General features: G+C 42.9%; 1 protein-coding gene across 24 annotated transcripts in view; it reads left to right on the top strand.

Moving 5' to 3' along the window:
- Nucleotides 1-6225, top strand: part of Erc2 (ELKS/RAB6-interacting/CAST family member 2) — an 877829-nt gene that overhangs the window by 780165 nt on the left and 91439 nt on the right. For 5 of the 24 annotated variants that reach the window (XR_007346866.1, XR_007346870.1, XR_007346869.1 and 2 more), the window contains one exon: nucleotides 3143-3331. The exons of 17 other annotated variants lie outside the window; for them this stretch is intronic. The gene's annotated coding sequence lies outside the window, so the exon portion shown is untranslated. Of the gene's footprint in view, nucleotides 1-3142; nucleotides 3361-6225 lie in introns of all 24 variants that reach the window. 2 more of the 24 variants (XR_007346867.1, XR_007346868.1) reach the window with 2 other exon arrangements.

The following is a 6225-nucleotide window of genomic DNA, read 5'->3' on the forward strand; positions in this document are numbered from 1 at the left end:
GCCAAGGTTGAAACCTGCCCTTAAAGGGATTCTTGCTTTTATTTATTTGTTTATTTTTGTTTGTTTTTCTTTCCCTAAAAGCCAGTGAGGAAAAGAGAGAGAGAGAGAGAGAGAGAGAGAGAGAGAGAGAGAGAGAGAGAGAGAAAGAAATGCTCTATTTCGATGAATGCAAGTATCCTGAGCTTTTACATCCCACATGGATCCAGGAATTGGAGAGTACAAGAGTACCATTGAGCAGGGCAAAGTGCAAGGTCGAGGGAGATCTTCTCAGCTCCAACAGCTGTCTCAGCTCCAAGGAAAGACAACTTTGACTAAAGTGGAGGACCAAAAAGTTACAAGGATGTTTAGTTTGTGATAAAAATCATTTTGCAGATTAAAGTGCTTCCTCCTGCCCATAAAATGCTATGTTCTTTAAATAACTCAAAAATTGGAGGCATTTAACTATGTTGTGAGCAGGAGGCAAGATTGCTGCTCACAGCCATGCTCAATCAGTTCTGTTCCCTGTGATCAAGTCTGCCAAAACTTAGGTGGTAACAAATCTTTATATTTTCTCTAGCATACTTTTGAACTAACCCATACTTTCAATATGAAGCAACCAGGAGTTAGGAAGGGATTGTTACCTGGAACCAATCTCTCTCTCCACATCTCTCGGTTCGTTCTCTCTCATTCCTTTGCTGGTGGCAAGATGGCAGCTTAACTGCCAGAGCTTACCCCTTGTCACCAGCAAACACAGAAGAGTGAGACCCTTTCCCATAATTCTCAGCAAAAGCTCAGTGTGTATCATTGGATTGGATGGGATTATGTGCTCATCCCAGTACCAATTCCAGGAAATGATTGGCTGTGGCTTTTGTTACAGCACACCCTTGAGCTGGAATGGAACTTCATGTGATACAAATGAGACACAGGGGAATTGGAGTAAGATAATTAAAATGGGAGGAGAATAAACCCAATATACACGTGTACACAGGCAAACTCACGTATGCACACACAACTTGCCTCTGAGAAACTTTGGATTTTACAGTAGAATACTTTGGTTCTCAAGCTCTAGCATTGCAGCTAACTAGCTGCATATCTTGAGAGAAGTTTATAATTCTCCCTGCCTCCTCTTTTTCATCTACAACATGGAGATTACTATCCAGGTGGGTATGAAAAAATCAATGGCCTTAGCATATTGGAAGGATTGTATTGTTATTAGAACCAAATGAATTCACTTCAGCTTCTGGGGTCTAGAAGAATCTAGACCAACTAGTCCGTGCCAGCCTTCGGAAGCCAGTGTCTAAATTTATCCCAATCCTCATTGTTGCAGGTCAGTGTGGGAAATCTTCTGAGGTCAATGATTGAGGTAATTGGCTTGAAAAAGTCTCTGTTAAATGACATAATTGGTTTTAATTACGTAATTACGGCACTTAAAGTGTGGGGGTGAAAGGTTACTATTATATTTAGAAGTGAGATCCCCAAATGAACCGAGGGCCTTTAAGCCAACGTGTCTTCGCATTTCTCTCTTTATTTTTTCAGAGGGAAGCCAGAGTAGGCCGGCCTTGGCCCTGGTGATTTGGGGATGATTAGCCTGTATGAGGTAGTGCCGGGGCTGCTCCCGATGTCATAGGAACCTTTGTAAGGAGACGGAAAGGGCTTCTGTAAAGACCTCACTGCGATCTGAAGTTAATGAGCAGTGGGAACTCAACTGTCAGCAATTGAATCTGATTGGGCAGGGTAATTATATGATTGCCCCTGGTGTTTGCACATGCATGGGGATATTTTTATTGGAAAAAACCTAATTGCTTACTTACTTAGTGGAGGGAAAACCTAAACAAATTTGTGTTGTCATAGGTTAAAAAGACATCCTTTCTTTGTCTCTAAAATAACTGCCTGCTCTGCTTCTTAGAAGTCGGGGTTTTGTTTCTTTCTGTATTCAATCAGAGGTTTTTGCAGGACTTGAGTTATATGATAATATTGAAACATGAAGGAAAGCTTCTTTGGATTGTGCATTTTTGATAAAATGACCATGTGCGTATTTCTCTTTCTTTAACCATCCCTTACAATGGTTTCTTTCATGATGCACAGGCAGCTAGAACCCTGGGCAACATTTAGACTTCTGGGACTTTCGCAGGCTGTTTGTTTGGTTTTGCTTTGTTCCCCACGTGGAGGCCCTGACAATACTGGCTTCATCAGCTATCTGATTTCCCTTAATTGCATAAGGCAAGTGGGAGGTATTATGTCTGCGATAGCCTTATAGACATGAAAACAGCCAGGGGAAGAGGCCCAAAATGCTCCCTCAGCAATTTCCCAGGGACTTGGAGGGGAAAAAAAGGGGTAAGGTGGGAGAGTCAAAGCAAAGAGGCCTTGGGGATCCTGAGCGAGTGATGACCCGCTGCAATCCCACATCTCAGGGTTGTCTGTTTTGACAACCCAGAGTGAGATGGCATCTCACCCCCGATGCTGGTGTCCATAAAACCAATCACTACAATCGGGTCTATTTTAGGGCTGTTCAACCTCATGTTGTTTTCTTCTCACTTCTTATGAAACCAGCAATTTTTAAGTCCTTTTCTTTCCTGAGATCCCAACAGAGCAGTAGAAGCACAGCAGCTTTCTGGGAATTGTGATGAGGGATGCTGACTCCAAGTCTGGGTGCTCCGGATGGGCATAGGATCCTGGGCTGGAAAATGGCTAAGAACAAAGAACTTTGGACCAGCCCTGCTTTCTGGCTTCAGGAGTCTTGCACATACTGACTCACTCCTCGCCTGTCTGGCTAACTCCGGGGGTCCTCAGGCTCAGTGTTAAATGTCACTTCTTCTGGTAACTTCCCTGATCCACTCACCCCCCCCNNCTCACCCCACCCCCCCACCCTCAGTCTGGGCTGGCTGCCTTGGCTTTGTACCCCATAGCACCCTGTAGGTTCCCATACCTGCTGTCCTGTAATTGTCTCATTGTCTCCTGAATAGCCCGTAAGCTCCACAAGAGCAGGGCCTGTGTTTCTGTTTGTCACGACTCTCACTCTAAGCCAAGCCTGGAGCATGTGGAGTGAATGAAAAAGGGAAGGAATGGCTGCTGGCTGTCCTGGGGAACTGTGTGTGCTGCCTGGGTTGCCCTACTCTTGCTGTTAATACTGCTTTCTTGTTGCTTACAATTTTCATTGCCCTAGATGATCCAGCTCTGTCGGAGGCACGTAGGCACAGCCAAATCTCATGCTGTACATTGATCACCTGTCCAACCTTTGCCTAGAGTGGGAGCCCCCAGTTCCTTCAAGAGATCCAACTTTACCTGTCTGTAAAGAAGAAGAGGAGGAGGGAGACAGCGGGGAGGATCCGGTGGCAGTTTAACAGCAGAGCAGGTCCAATGTTTACTTTTACCCTTTTGGAGGTGGGTAATTGCAAATGCCTTGGGGTGCTGGGTTTCAGAGAGACTCTGCATAATGACCTTGGATTTGGGGGCTCATGTGTATTTCATCTTTTTGTTATTAAAGTGTAGGGGTTGCTATTTCTGTATTCAGTTCAGAGACAGACTGTCCCATGATTCCCACCAGCATAGACAAGGATCCAGGTTCATCTTCCACATGACCTGAGCTGCATCTGCCTCGCAATGGCTTCACGTAGTATTGTTTGTGCCTTGCTACAGGGAAACAGAGAAGGACTCATTGGTTGCTGTTTAATGACTATTATTTGCTTGTGAATGTCTCTTATTTTCAATAGCCTTTCTTGTTTTGATTAGGAGGCTTTTTTGATATTCTGAGTTTCTTCCATCTCCAGTTCACATCTTAAATCCTGAGATCCTGAATAACTACAGAATAGATGAGTTTCACTTAGGTTCACCTCTGGGTATTTAAGAAGAGTCCTGCACAATCCTGTGGTATTTCTAACTAACTTCCTCCCTCATGAGATCATGAACCTATGACCTTATTGGCTTCAGGCAAGAGGGCTTCCTACTGAACCCCCCAATACTCAAGCTGTCCCTGAGTTTGAACTGCCTGTTTTTGATTAGCCTGAAATAAAAATTTCTGGGTGAATGGACATTTGCACTTGGAAACTATAGTCTCACCTGCGGTGGGACAGAGTAAACCCACAGAGACAGAGGACAATTGCCACATAATTCTTGTCTGTCATCTGCACCCCACTGTCCTAGGTCTGCAGTGTGTTCTCCTTGTGTTGATTATGAGTCTCGATGCACTTGGCATTGTTGAGTTGCATTTCTATTTTGGCATAATAAGCACCTAAATTGGGATGTTTAGGGCTTACTTCTAGGAAGAGTTTGGATTTACTTTGTTTTATAGTTGGTGTGTTCACAAACATTGTGTACTTTCAATCAAACAGCTGTGGGTCATGGTGAGCTTTATTTCTGAGTTCTAAGAAAATTTTTTGCAGTTTTGGAATAGCACCAAGGGATACCTTACCACCGCATAGCCTTCCTGGATTGAGGAAGGTAATAACTGCCTACACAAATCACATCCGTTTGGGAAAAAAAAATCTTCAAATGACATTTAATTTATAATTGAACTTGGCACTGCAGTCTCTAAAGTGTCTCATCTTGTCTAATCACAATGATCTATTTCCTTTCTGAATATCTCTGCATGGGATGGGTTAATCCTTTTGTTATCATCTAATATAGCAAAGAGAGTAATTGTTAAAAAGAAAAATTAGAATAAATGATTGCTATTTTAGGTCACACCCAAACCGCAGATGGCTTCTATTGTTTTGTTTTAAAAAATATTCCCATGTTTCTTCTTTGATTGCTTTATTCAACAGAGAGATTTAAACACAGGTTCTCTAAGTGCAGTTCCTGGTCCAGCAACCTATATCTCAGAATCACCTGGGAACTTCTTAGAAATATAAACTCTCAGGCCTCACCCAGGCCTATGAATTAGAAACTGTGGGTGGGGTCCAGCAAGCTGTGTCTGAATGAGCCTCCGGTGATTCTGATGCACTCGAAAGTCTGAGAGCCATTGGTTTAAAATTCTGCCTGTGTATGAAGTGGGGTATTAAATGGGTGTGACTATAGTCCTGCCATCCAGGAGCTTGTGATCTGATCAAGGGCAAAAGGCATAAATTCATCAGACAGTTAAGCAGAGTGATCTTTATAAAATGTAAATTACATCATACACTCACTTCCTAAACCCCTGCAGGCAGTTCCCTTTGTTCTTGTAATGAATATAAATGCTTGGCTAAGGCCTGCAAGGCCTGGCATGCTCTTCCCCTTCCTACCTCTCCAGCTGCATCTGGTGCCCTTCCCTCCCTCCCCCCAGTGCTCTGTCACACTGCAACAGGGTTCTTTCTGATCCCGAACCATGAGTATGGTGTTAGTGGAAGAAGAAAGGGAAGGAGGGACAAGAGAATGGTGAAGGGACACTAGTCGGCCTGGTCACTAAAGTGTTTTTTCATGCAATACCATATCTCTAAACTCCCGCCCACATTGGTTAATATACAGATAGATGTGACAATATATTGATATCATAGTCAGTATTATTGGCCTCACATTGTAACACAGCCAACTCCTACAAGGACTTGCCAAATTGTTGAGGAAATATTAAGCAGAGTTTTTTGGTGGTTGTTGGTGGTGGGTTTTTGGTACTGGGGACTGAATCCAGGAACACTCTATCTCTGAGCTTCATCCCCAGCCCTTTTTTAGACTTTATTTTGAGACAGGGGCTCACTAGGTTGCCTGGGATGGCCTCAAACTAGCTATCCTCCTGCTTCAACCTCCCAAATTGCTGGGTTTCAGCTGTGCCCCACCACTCCGGGCTTAAGCACGGATTTGATTTCTCTCATGTCAGGTATTTTTATTGACTTCTGCCTTTGAGAGGTGGCCAGTCAGGCACAGGTGCTCAGTCACACAGTGGGAACTGACTAAACGTGGCTAGAGATTTGAGTGTGAAATTGCATTACACCAGAATGTGATGGAGCTGACAAATGATTCTTACTGTCTTTATTTAGTTTTAGGAAAGATGGTGACCACATCTGTTGGGATTTGCCTTTTTAAAACTGTGAATGCCAATATAGATCCTTAGGATATAAAAGGCACCATGTGATTTGGAAATAAAGCAGCTGTTTGGATTTTTATGGAATGTGAAAATATCATATCTCAGAATTCTCTTCATAATGAGAAAAGGGGATACTTTAAAAATGTGATTTTTTTTTATTTGAAGCAAAGGGGTTCTTGAAAATTTAGGACTTCTGAGGCAGAGAATAGGCCCTTTTTTTTTTTTTTTTTTTTTTTTTTTTTTTTTTTTTTTTT

The sequence above is a fragment of the Marmota marmota genome, unplaced genomic scaffold (genome assembly GCF_001458135.2).
Source record: "Marmota marmota marmota unplaced genomic scaffold, marMar, whole genome shotgun sequence".
Classification (NCBI taxonomy): domain Eukaryota; kingdom Metazoa; phylum Chordata; class Mammalia; order Rodentia; family Sciuridae; genus Marmota; species Marmota marmota.